At 42.8% G+C, this 14,128-nt stretch overlaps 1 long non-coding RNA gene across 1 annotated transcript; it reads left to right on the forward strand.

Annotated features, from left to right (window-relative positions):
- The first annotated feature begins 1,217 nt into the window (after window positions 1–1,217).
- On the forward strand, window positions 1,218–12,513 carry LOC121686453. Its single transcript, XR_006023959.1, has 3 exons — window positions 1,218–1,228; window positions 6,536–6,541; window positions 12,442–12,513. It is a non-coding gene; the product is annotated as an uncharacterized LOC121686453 (long non-coding RNA).
- Window positions 12,514–14,128: the final 1,615 nt, after the last annotated feature.

The following is a 14,128-nucleotide window of genomic DNA, read 5'->3' on the forward strand; positions in this document are numbered from 1 at the left end:
CAAATTGGTGTTTTCAAAAAGAAGGGATCATGGAGAATAAAGAAAAACATGAGAATAATGAGAACCAAAATGATTTTTCAGACTTGTGAGGTCTGCTGTTTAGACCCTGAAGGGATTTATTTTTTGTTCATTGCTTTTTGTGAGAGTGTTTCTACTTATCTCAATAAGGAAAATAAATTAAGGGTCTATGTTGAGTACAAATATGTCTTCTGAAGGCCTAAACAGAACCCAGCCAAAACTCCAATAAAATTTTGATCAACTTTGAGGGACGGCTATGACCATGCAGGATCATCCAGACCAAACATGACGATTTTGCTACATACTATTCCTATTTATGTTCCAGCATTCAAAATTTGAGCCTCCTACATGGTTTAGTTCTTGCTCTATGGGCTTATGAACTTTGACAAAAAAAAGACGCTGAACAAAATCGACACCCCCTCCCCCCGTAAAACTGGCTGTATCTTGTAAAGTATTGATCTTACATAAAATACATTTTACAGTGTGTCTCCTGGGTAACATAGGTACACCTGGTGATTTTTTCAGAATTTTTTGAGACCTAAGTGTGTGGGCCCTGGTGGAATTGACGTGGAATGACCCCGTTCTAGTCAGTAAAAATTAGACTGTAAAATGAAGGGGAGAGAAGAAAATGTGCTGCTTAGATCATTGATTGGAACATTTACTTTTAAAAAATGGCCTGATGGTGTTGATAAAAATAAAGTGTTGATTAAAATAAAGTCCTCTGCAATGTCTGCAGCAAGGAATTTGCATATCACCGGAGTTCGTCAACTCTAAAGTCGCACATCAATGCAAAGAAATTGTGTTGACATTGAGAGGAGTGTTAATTTATTTTCATTGTGTCCCCTAGGTTATATCTGTGGCCTGAAATGCCTTGTATGTGAAAAAAAAACTTCTTCCCGAAGCACTTTTGAATTTATTTCCTCAGCATATTAGGTCATATCATAGATTAGTATGGCCATTATTTGAACCATGAAAATAATAATAAAAGAATTTTTGAACTTTATTTCACTTATGCTGATTATTCAATGATTCATTTGAATTTAAATATTTAAAATACTTTCACAGCAAAAATTATATATGCGATTAATTTAGATTAATTAATCACAGAGTATGTAATTAATTTGATTAATTTTTTTAATCGATTGACAGCCATAATATATACACACACAGTATATAAGAGCTGTTAGCGCTGCAACCTGGTGGTGGGCTGGTGGAACAACTGTGTATGTAAAGTTACTTTGCATGCACCATGGTTTTCCATGGTATAGATAGATAGATAGGTAGATAGATAGATAGATAGGTAGATAGATAGATACTTTTTTGATCCCCAGGGGGAAATTCAAGAAATGCACACACACACACATACACACACACATGCACACACACACATACATGCAGTTTCCCACTCAACACTGGAATTTTAACACCAGACTCAGAATAAAGTCCCTGTGATGGCAGCCCTGTGTGAACGTCCCTTTCTGCATCCCCGACACCCGTCAGTCACACACACACACACACATACACACTCGTTTCACACACACACACACACACACACACACACACACACAGACGTACACACTCGTTTCACGCACGCACACACACACAGACAGGCACACGCACACACACGCACACATGCACACACACACATATACATGCACACAAACACAAACACACCCACGCACACATACACACACACACACACACACTTCCTTCTATCTTCCAACTCCTTTTCCCTCCTTGTACTTTTCCTCTTACTCACACACTCACACACACACACACACACTCACACACACACACACACACACACACACACACACTCACACACACACACACACACTCACACACACACTCACACACACACACACACACACACACACACACACACACACACAGATGCAGAAAACACAAAACGCGCCATCATAACCACACACACACACACACACACACTCACTCACTCACACACACACACACACACACACACACACACACACTCTCTCTCTCTCTCTCTCACACACACACACACACACACACTGACACACACCATACCTGCGATACGGGGAACAGCGCGGGACTCCACTCGCAAAACACGACAAGGACACGTGATATCAAATCACGAAGCTTCTGTTGGCGAGATAGTACGCTCCCGGCTCCGCTGACACAGTGGTCCCGCTAGGAAGACCGATGTCTGGTGCTCCGCTGGGAAGATCTCTGGTGCTCCGCTGGGAAGACCAATCTCTGGTGCTCCGCCGGGAAGATCTCTGGTGCTCCGCTGGGAAGACGGATCTCTGGTGCTCCGCTGTCTGTCAGTGGTGAGCCAACTGGAATGTCGCAACTTCCTCTGGTTCCTCAACTCCACACTCGCGCTGTTGAGCAACACGGGGCGGTGACTGGACGCCTTGTCCAGCAGCACACCCACACTCACACACACACACACACACACACAGGGAGGGAGAGAGAGAGAGAGAGCACTTACAGCACATCACCACACACACGCGCACACACACACATACAGAGGGAGAGAGAGAGAGAGCACATGCAGAAAACACAAAACGTGTCATCATCACAACACACACACACACACACACACACACACACACTCAGAGTGAGACAGAGAGAGAGAACACATGCAGAAAACACAAAACGTGTCATCATCACCACACACACACACACACACAGAGAGAGAGAGAGAGATTTTGTATTTGATGAGACATAACAATTGTTAAGAAATTCAGATGCAAATTGTGGTGTTCATTATTGTATTGTACTTTGAAAACACAGAAATAGGCTACTTTCCCCCACGCGGTGTCGCCTGCCCTACACATGTCACCTGTATGCGTCTGTTCTACAGGCGTGTTGGGAGATCGCGCACACTGGGCTGAGTGCCGGTGGCTTGTTTAAGACACGTGGCGAGTGCGAGGTTGTGTTCATTCAATATGCCCACGCGCTGATTCAGTGTAGAATGTGTTGCAGAGGCCGGAGGTGATCCACAAACACGGATGCAATAGACGTCGGCGCCAGGAAGTGAACCGCCTAGAGGCACCATGTAGCCTACTGCCCGCGTCTAATCCTCTCTCAAGGCAAGGCTAGCAGCGCGCGCTGCCCGCGTCTGGTCCTCTCACAGACCGGAGAACGAGATCATTCTTCCAGTGAAGAGTCACACACAGTAGAGTGGAGGTTTCTGATATGATGCCATGCTGCTTTGGAAACGTAACTTTAAGAATACAAATACTCACCCACTACAAAACAAATCCCTTCATTTCACCCCTTGTATAGGCTAGGCCTTACTTTGGACCTTAAATCCCTTCATTTCACCCCTTGTATAGGCTAGGCCTTACTTTAAATCCCTAATAATGAAGTCGTTTTTCAGTAGAAAAGGGCATAGATTAACATTGATTAAGGAGAAAAGCTCTTTTTGATTTCCCCTTAATCAAGGAATCCCTTAATTAACACATTCAAATAAAATTAACAATTAAATTGTCATTCACAATGGCATATTTAAGCAGCAAAAAGGCCAACATATAAAATGTTGAAAATTAAAGTTTGGACTATTTCATGGAAAATATATGTTAATTTTTTTTATATATATACTTCCTATATAGTGAAATGCTTATGTAGCCTATCTGTCCAGTTGTGCACATGTAGAGACCATATTATAATAACCCACACAGACAATACTCAGATAAACCACATACAGCAAATAGATAAATAATAGCCACCACACATACAGTAAATAGATAAATAATACCCACCACACATAGAACTGGACAGACGTGTGTGCACTGGCTGATTAGCACAACTTTTATGCATTTCTACTGCAGTCATATTCACTGTGTTCACTGAGAAGGAATCAGTTCACATGGTTAGGCACTTGTAGGCGTAATCACATCTCAACCATGTTAAAGAAGCCCTATGCAACAATTTTAGCAAAAATGACCATAATTATGCAGGTTGAAAGTTGTTCTGATGATTCTACAACACTTTTTGGGTCGTAGGTGGGTGCTTCGTATCCCCCTAGTGCTTCTCCGTGGAAAAACGGAATATGCAACTTTCTGGTCGCGGACCGAACACATCCAGAAGTATCCAATCGCGCCACGAAAATGTAGTCAGATTGTAGTTTCTAAGAAGACTGCAAAACGGACTCCGACTTGGCTTTGTTGCTGTTGAAATTGTAAGTAGCCTACCCTTGGGTGAACTTCGTTTTTGTAATGTGATTTGATAGTCTCTTGAACAATGTGTTTGCTCGACCGTTTTATTGTGAGCCCTGTATGTGTTTAGCTTGGTTTCTTGATGGCTAGCTCGCTAGCTAGTAGGGGTTTAGCGCAGCAGTCACTTGCTACCGAAGCTGCAGGGGGAGCTGTGTCATGAAAAATGCGAGCCCAAATCCGGCGAAAACCCAGAAACAGCGAAGGAATAACCAGACCTGCATAGGGCTTCTTTAAGAGGCTAAAAGCACGTTTAAAGCCTGCTCTGTTTCAGCCGTGTGGATGCGAACTCGAGCAGGAGCATAACTCGTGTAGGCAACACCGTTTCTCTCGCTAGTTACAGCACTCCGTGACCACAAGCAGCAGAGCTACAGTACTGTAGGTGTTGAAATCGTCCGCAGTTCCCCTTTCATTCACCCAGCGCCATCTTAATGCCCCTCCCCAGCACACCACAGCTCTTAATGCCCCTCCCCAGCACACCACAGCTCAAGGTTTAAGGTTTATTTAGACATGGACAGTGCACATTAATGAACATAAAAATGTAAATGTGCCAGAATTAGCCAAAATGGCTATTTTGCATCTGTTGTCCATGGGCCGATGTTAACAGGCCAGATGTGCCTACAAGAAACTCTACACACATCATTGCAGACCTAAAAGATAAAACAACACTTTACACATAAGATGTACTATAAAAAATACAAACAAGTGAAAATAAGCTTAACCCACCATAATAAAATGAGGGAAAGAATAGAAGAAAAGACAAGAAGAGAGGACATGGGGCAGGGATGGTAAGACAATAGAGCACAATGACAATGACAGACACACATCCAGAGGAGCTTACTGCAGACATGGGGCAGGGATGGTAAGACAATAGAGCACAATGACAATGACAGACACACATCCAGAGGAGCTTACTGCAGACAGTGGATGACCACAGCCTCCTCAGGAAGTAAAGCCGACTCTGCCCTTTCCGATACAGCGCATCTGTGTTGGCTGACCAGTCCAGTTTATTGTCCATGTAGATAGATAGATAGATACTTTATTGATCCCAGGGGAAATTCAAGGTCTCAGTAGCATACAGGCAACACACACACATTCACTAACAGCAGAAAAAAGTAATTAAAAGTATATAATAATAAAAAAACACAACTAAGCAATAATGACAGTAGAAGATAAAGAATATACTAAATATACTAAAATACAAATTATACTAAATAACACTTAATCTAAATCAATTCTAAAAACAGTAACTACATAGTGGGTGATTAATCAATCAAGAGGCGCTTGCAATGACTGAGGCAGGGACTGAGCCCGTGATTCTCTGTGCATAGTAAGGTAAGGTGCTCTGTGTGTGTGAGTGTCATGGTGATGGTACAAATGAGTAAGTGCAACAGTGCAGGAATAAAGTATATATTTCTATATATATAACTATATATATCTATTATAAAGCATTAAGTATTAAGTATAGGTATAAGTGTGGCCACAATCCGGCTGTGGGATGGAGGGAGGGGTTATGCATATGTGCTAATATAGCATGCAAACAGTGAGGCAGTAAGACAGTGGTAAAAAGTGTCTAGTGGACAGACAGTATCCAAACATGGAGGGGGTGAAGAGGCAGACAGACTATGCAGAGAAGTCTATCTCTCCTCTCCCTTAAGTGAAGCATTGAACAGTTCAATGGCCCTGGGGACAAATGACTTCCTCAGTCTGTCAGTTGTGCAAGGCAGTGAGCGAAGTCTCCAGCTGATCAGGCTCTTCTGCTTTACAATAGTGCTGTGGAGTGGATGACACTCATTGTCCAAGATGTTGATCAGTTTGTTCAGGGTCCTTTTGTCAGATATTGAAGTGATGCACTCCAGTTCAGCTCCCACTACAGAGCCAGCTTTCCTTACCAGCCTGTCAATTCGCCCCACATCCTTCTTCCTTGTGCTTCCACCCCAGCATACCACTGCATAGAAGAGGACGCTGGCAACAACAGACTGGTAGAACATCCTGAGGAGCTTACTGCACACATTGAAGGACTGCAGCCTCCTCAGGAAGTACAGCCTGCTCTGCCCTTTCTTGTAGAGTGCATCAGTGTTGGCTGACCAGTCCAGTTTATTGTCCAGGTGGAGACCCAGATACTTGTAGGTGCTAACCACCTCCACATTGACCCCATCAATGTGGACTGGTAGCAGAGTGGGCTTAGACCTGCGGAAATCCACCACCATCTCCTTGGTCTTTGAAGTGTTAAGTTGAAGATGATTGAGTTTGCACCATTGCACAAAGTCCTCCACCAGGCTCCTATTTTTGTAAATGTAAAATCAGGTTTCTAGGCCCTGGTTTCTTGGTCTCTGCATTTATCCCATCCGTGAACACACAGAGCACACAGTGAACACACAGTGAGGTGAAGCACACACACTAACCCGGAGCAGTGAGCTGCCTGCTACAGCAGCGCTCTGGGAGCAGTAAGGGGTTAGATGCCTTGCTCAAGCAACCCAGCGACCTGTCTTCACCCATATACGACGCTTAATCCCGCATTGGTCAGGTTTTTTATCTTTTGCATGGATTTGAATGAGTTTGATGGCGAGCCTCCCATGAACCTGTGAAGAATTGCATGCGAAGAAAGAAGACTCTTTGAACATTGATCTGTAGAATAAGTAACCTTTGAACTTTGAACTGTAGAATAAGAAATCTTTGAACTGTAGAATTAGAACCTTTGAACTGTAGATTTACTCTTTAATATGTACATTTGGAATGTATCTTTTTACCATTTTGTTTATTATTATATTATTATAATACTTTTTTTTATTTTTGCTTTAATTATTTATTTTCATAGTTTAATTACATACATCTTTTATATTAAAAGGAAGTGGTTTACTGCCCTTCCAAAGATAAACTACTGTGTTGAGTGTTCTATCTGGTAATATTGTTTGGTACACCTGGCTCTGTAGGCGTTCCTAGAAATTCTGATCCTGCTGGTCCAGGTGAGTATTTATAATTATTCTTTAACCTTACATACCCTTCCTCTATTTGTCAGCCCTTTTGTGCAAAGGAGGGCTACAGTATGTTGTGGAAATACATTTTAAAACATCAGTATTGTGTATGTTGGAAATACATTTTAGAACATCAGTATTGTGTAGAACATCAGTATTGTGTATGTTGGAAATACATTTTAGAACATCAGTATTGTGTAGAACATTAGTATTGTGTATGTTGGAAATACATTTTAGAACATCAGTATTGTGTATGTTATGGAAATACATTTTAAGGTTGTTTTTGCCCATCCCTGCGCTCTCTCTCTCTCTCTCTGTCATTCTCACTCTCACGTACACACACAAACACACACACACACACACACACACACACACACACACACAGCGAGAGAGGGAAGGTGCCAGAGGTCCTAGGGTCTGTGGCCAGTGATTCTCTCTCTCACGTACACACACACACACACACACATGTACACACACACACACACATGTACACACACACACGTACACACACACACACACACACACACACAGGGCGAGAGAGAGGAGGAGTCCCAGGGTCAGTGATGGGAGAGGGGATATGAAAGTACGGGGTCTCAGATTAGTGGTGCGGTAGTGTAAGTTTCACTTCTGTCTAAAACACACGCACACACACACACACACACACCGATTCAGCCGACTCAGCAGAGTGCGTTGGCCTCATGTGAGTCCTTCTCCCACATCCTAAAATGAGAGAGAGTCTGTGTGTGTGTGTGTGTGTGTGTGTGTGTCTGTGTGTGTGTTTGTCTGTGTGTGTGTGTCTGTGTGTGTGTGTGTGTGTGTGTCTGTGAACTGGTGCCCTGCGTTTAAAGGCCTTCTCACCATGATTGCATCATAAACACACAACAGCACAAGAACAGCGCAAAGCTTCTGTACAAAGTACAACACACACAAATAAGACTGTCCAAACTGACTGGTTTTCAAATCTGAATAACAACGTGAATTCTCTAAGAAGTGTCCCTAGAGAATCCTCCAACAGCCCAGACATTGGAGTTGTCAGTGAACTTTCTTTTTTCTTTTTTTTTTTTTGCAACACTACGACATGCACATGAATACTACATACGACAAACAGATGTACATTACATAAACACATACTGTAACTTAACAAGACATCACATTGACTTGGCTTCCACAAACATAACATAACATTAATAACAGAGAGGCTAAGGATGATTTGCGTCCAGGATGATTAGAGATATGATTATCAGGGATGAAATTGATGACCGGAATGAAAAGAAGGGGGGGGGGGGGTGCGGATGGTAGCTCTGAGAGTGTGAATGAGGTGGTGTTGGGATGGGGGTGGGGATGGGGGGTGAGGGGTAGTGAGTATGTGAGGATGTATGTGTGTGTGTGTGTGTGTGCATATGTATAAGGCTGGCTTGCTGTTGGGCCAGGAGGAGAGAAGCTGGAACATAGAGAGGGAGGGTTTCAGAGGAGAGGAGTTGTAATTATTCTATTAATGATAAGTATAATAATAGGAATAACTGATTGCCTGGTTGATTGCCTGACTGATTGCCAACCTGGGCACCCATTAATGGCCACAGTTCCACCCAGCCCCCACAGTTATACTCAGTGAACTTTCTAAAAACATTCTGATTCTGGAAGTAGGTTGGTGCCTTGATGCATAGATGGACCTGTGTCTTTCTGAGAAAGTGTTAAAATACCAGCCACTAACAAATGCTTTAGCAGTGTTGAAATAGCAGCCATTAACAAATGGTTTAGCAGTGTGTGGTTACAGCAAATAGCCAACTACTGTTTGGAAAAGGCGTGCATGTGTGGAGAAGGCGATGTCCCCTCGGTCCTTAACACACAGCCTATTTATTGATTGATTTATTTATTCATGTGGTTGTTGTGATTATTGGCACAATGTTTGTATTGTTACAGTAAGTGTAACATAACAGGCTCTTTGTGAATATTTGATGCTGTGTTATTTTAATCAGTATTGGTCATTCCAAATAAACAAAATCTAATGTGTGTGTATGTATGTATGTATGTATGTATGTTGTGTACAAATATTTTAACATACTTTTACATTATTCTAATACTTTTATGTTAGTATGTGTAGTGTATATATGTGTAGTGTATGGGTAGTGTATATATGTGTAGTGTATATATGTGTAGTGTATGTGTAGTGTATGTATGTATGTGTAGTGTATATATGTGTAGTGTATGTATGTGTAGTGTATGTTTAGTGTATGTATGTGTAGTGTATATATGTGTAGTGTATGTGTATGTATGTGTAGTGTATGTGTAGTGTATGTATGTGTATGTATGTATGTGTAGTGTATGTGTAGTGTATGTATGTGTAGTGTATGTGTAGTGTATGTATGTGTAGTGTATATATGTGTAATGTATGTGTAGTGTATATATGTGTAGTGTATGTGTATGTATGTGTAGTGTATGTATGTGTAGTGTATGTGTAGTGTATGTGTAGTGTATGTATGTGTAGTGTATGTGTAGTGTATGTATGTGTAGTGTATGTGTAGTGTATGTATGTGTAGTGTATGTATGTGTAGTGTATATATGTGTAATGTATGTGTAGTGTATGTGTAGTGTATGTATGTGTAGTGTATATATGTGTAGTGTATGTGTATGTATGTGTAGTGTATGTGTAGTGTATGTATGTGTAGTGTATGTGTATGTATGTGTAGTGTATGTGTAGTGTATGTATGTGTAGTGTATATATGTGTAATGTATGTGTAGTGTATGTGTAGTGTATGTATGTGTATTGTATGTATGTGTAGTGTATGTATATGTAGTGTATATATGTGTAGTGTATTGAAGAGGTTCATTAGGCCTACTGTTATACTATTTACACTGTTTGTCTGTAAAGGCCAATAAGCACCCCCAATATTATGGCACCCCCAAAAAAACGTTCCACTCCACCCCATTGTTGACATAGGCTCAGTAACATACAACCTTTCGAAAGCCCTAGTTGAGATCATAAAACCTCTCCTGGGCCGAACAAAGCAACTGTAAAAACTCAAAGCAACTGGCACAGGAACTAAGCACAATGAAAGTAGAGGCAGACGAGATACTCATATCCCACGATGTAGTCTCTCTGTTCACAAAAACTCCAGTGGACATCACGATAAGCACAGTGCAGAACCGTCTACAAGCAGACTCAACACTCCGCCAACGAACAAACCTAAAAGTTGAAGACATAGTCCAGTTGCTAACGTTTGTAGCAAAGTCCACATACTTCCTTTTGAGAGGGACCATATACAGACAAAAGGAGGGTTTTGCCATGGGGGACCATATACAGACAAAAGGAGGGGTTTGCCATGGGGGACCATCTACAGACAAAAGGAGGGTTTTGCCCTGGGGGACCATATACAGACAAAAGGAGGGTTTGCCCTGGGGGACCATATACAGACAAAAGGAGGGTTTTGCCCTGGGGGACCATATACAGACAAAAGGAGGGGTTTGCCATGGGGGACCATCTACAGACAAAAGGAGGGTTTTGCCCTGGGGGACCATATACAGACAAAAGGAGGGTTTGCCATGGGGGACCATCTACAGACAAAAGGAGGGTTTTGCCCTGGGGGACCATATACAGACAAAAGGAGGGTTTGCCCTGGGGGACCATATACAGACAAAAGGAGGGTTTTGCCCTGGGGGACCATCTACAGACAAAAGGAGGGTTTTGCCCTGGGGGACCATCTACAGACAAAAGGAGGGTTTTGCCCTGGGGGACCATCTACAGACAAAAGGAGGGTTTTGCCCTGGGGGACCATATACAGACAAAAGGAGGGTTTTGCCCTGGGGGACCATCTACAGACAAAAGGAGGGTTTTGCCCTGGGGGACCATATACAGACAAAAGGAGGGTTTTGCCCTGGGGGACCATCTACAGACAAAAGGAGGGTTTTGCCCTGGGGGACCATCTACAGACAAAAGGAGGGGTTTGCCATGGGGGACCATCTACAGACAAAAGGAGGGGTTTGCCCTGGGGGACCATATACAGACAAAAGGAGGGTTTTGCCCTGGGGGACCATCTACAGACAAAAGGAGGGGTTTTGCCCTGGGGGACCATCTACAGACAAAAGGAGGGTTTTGCCCTGGGGGACCATATACAGACAAAAGGAGGGTTTTGCCCTGGGGGACCATCTACAGACAAAAGGAGGGGTTTGCCATGGGGGACCATATACAGACAAAAGGAGGGTTTTGCCCTGGGGGACCATCTACAGACAAAAGGAGGGGTTTTGCCCTGGGGGACCATATACAGACAAAAGGAGGGTTTTGCCCTGGGGGACCATCTACAGACAAAAGGAGGGGTTTTGCCCTGGGGGACCATCTACAGACAAAAGGAGGGTTTTGCCCTGGGGGACCATCTACAGACAAAAGGAGGGGTTTTGCCCTGGGGGACCATCTACAGACAAAAGGAGGGTTTTGCCCTGGGGGACCATCTACAGACAAAAGGAGGGTTTGCCATGGGGGACCATATACAGACAGAAGGAGGGGTTTGCCCTGGGGGACCATCTACAGACAAAAGGAGGGTTTTGCCCTGGGGGACCATCTACAGACAAAAGGAGGGGTTTGCCCTGGGGGACCCCTTTCAGCCATCATGAGTGGATTCTTCATGGAGGACCTGGAAGCCAAAGCCATCGCCACCGCTCCCAAAGAATGCAGGTTGACCCTCTGGAGACGCTATGTGGACGACATCTTGGAGAAGATCAAGACCGGCCACACACGAAGACTCACAGACCATCTAAACACCATAGACGAAACTGGAAACATAAAATTCACCCATGAGGAGGAAGAACATAGATCCAACGCCTTCCTGGACATGAAAATACATCACATTGAGGATGGTAGCATCAAGATAAAAATATACAGAAAACCCACACACACAGACCAGTATTTACTATGGGCATCAGAGCACCCCACAGCACACAAGCTATCAGTGGTCCGCACCCTATATGACCGTACCAAGGTCATCACTGACAACCATGACAGAGAGGAGGAGGAGAACCATATAAAACAGGCACTCAAAGCCTGCAACTACCCAAACTGGGCCATCAACAAAGGCAAGAGAGAGGTCCAGAGGAATAACAAGGAGGAGAAAAAGAAAAAAGGTTCTAGGTTTGAGAACCTAGGCATGGTCACCCTCCCATACATCAGGGGGTCACAGAACGCGTACAGCGAGCGATGAGGAAACACCACATCATCACACCAGTGAAGCCACACATCAAGCTTTGCCCAATCCTAGTACACCCTAAGGATCAGATTCCCCCTGAGAAAAAGTGTGATGTGATATACGAGATCCCTTGCCTAACATGCAATAAAACGTATATAGGAGAGACAGGCCGGCAATTCAGCACACGAAAAAAGGAACACCAGAAAGAATGTGAAAAGGAAACATCTGGAACGCTCACCCGTGCAACAAGAATGAAAGCAACACAAGAAAATCTGAAATCTGCCATTTCAGACCACTGTAAGAGGGAAAAGCGTCTTATGAACTGGGATGCAGCCAAGGTCATCAGAACGGAAAGCAACAAATTCCATCGATGGATCAAAGAGGCGGTCAAAATCAGGAAGCGGGCCCCAAAGACTGTAAACCGGGATGAAGGAGCCTACCAACTATCCCACACCTGGGACACAGTCCTGCAGGGCCGCCCCCGGCTGTATGAAAAACCACCAGACCGCAGAGGGCAGTGTATAGAGGGTAGTGTATAGAGGGTAGTGTATATATGTGTAGTGTATATATGTGTAGTGTATGTATGTGTAGTGTATGTATGTGTAGTGTATATATGTGTAGTGTACTGTATGTGTAGTGTATGTATGTGTAGTGTAGTGTAGTGTATGTGTAGTGTATATATGTGTAGTGTATGTATGTGTAGTGTATATATGTGTAGTGTATGTATGTGTAGTGTATGTATGTGTAGTGTATGTGTAGTGTATATATGTGTAGTGTATGTGTAGTGTATGTGTAGTGTATGTATATGTAGTGTATGTATATGTAGTGTATGTATGTGTAGTGTAGTGTATGTAGTGTATGTATGTGTAGTGTATATATGTGTAGTGTATGTATATGTAGTGTATGTATGTGTAGTGTATATATGTGTAGTGTATGTATGTGTAGGGTATGTATGTGTAGTGTAGTGTATGTATGTGTAGGGTATGTATGTGTAGTGTATATATGTGTAGTGTATGTATGTGTAGTGTATATATGTGTAGTGTATGTATGTGTAGTGTATGTGTAGTGTATGTTTAGTGTATGTATGTGTAGTGTATGTATATGTAGTGTATGTATGTGTAGTGTATATATGTGTAGTGTATGTATATGTAGTGTATGTATGTGTAGTGTATATATGTGTAGTGTATGTATGTGTAGGGTATGTATGTGTAGTGTAGTGTATGTATGTGTAGGGTATGTATGTGTAGTGTATATATGTGTAGTGTATGTATGTGTAGTGTATGTATGTGTAGGGTATGTATGTGTAGTGTATGTATGTGTAGGGTATGTATGTGTAGTGTATATATGTGTAGTGTATATATGAGTAGTGTATATATTGTGTAAGTATATATGTGTAGTGTATGTATGTGTAGTGTATATATGAGTAGTGTATATATTGTGTAAGTATATATGTGTAGTGTATATATGTGTAGTGTATGTGTATATGCATGGTGTATGTTCCATGCTTTGGCAACATAATTTCTATGCAGTGGCCATGCCAGTCGTTGCCAAGCATTTTGAAAAGCGTTAGAGAGAGAAAGGGAGGGGGAGGAAGTGACAGATACAGGCAAAATAGAGAGAGGGGGGGGGGGGGGGGGGTCTGTGTCATCCTAGACCCTCTTCAGCACAGCTAAACCTCACGTGTGTTTATCACACACACACACACACACACATACATACACACACACACACATACACACATACACACACACACACACAC

The sequence above is a fragment of the Alosa sapidissima genome, chromosome 2, assembly GCF_018492685.1.
Source record: "Alosa sapidissima isolate fAloSap1 chromosome 2, fAloSap1.pri, whole genome shotgun sequence".
Taxonomy (NCBI): domain Eukaryota; kingdom Metazoa; phylum Chordata; class Actinopteri; order Clupeiformes; family Clupeidae; genus Alosa; species Alosa sapidissima.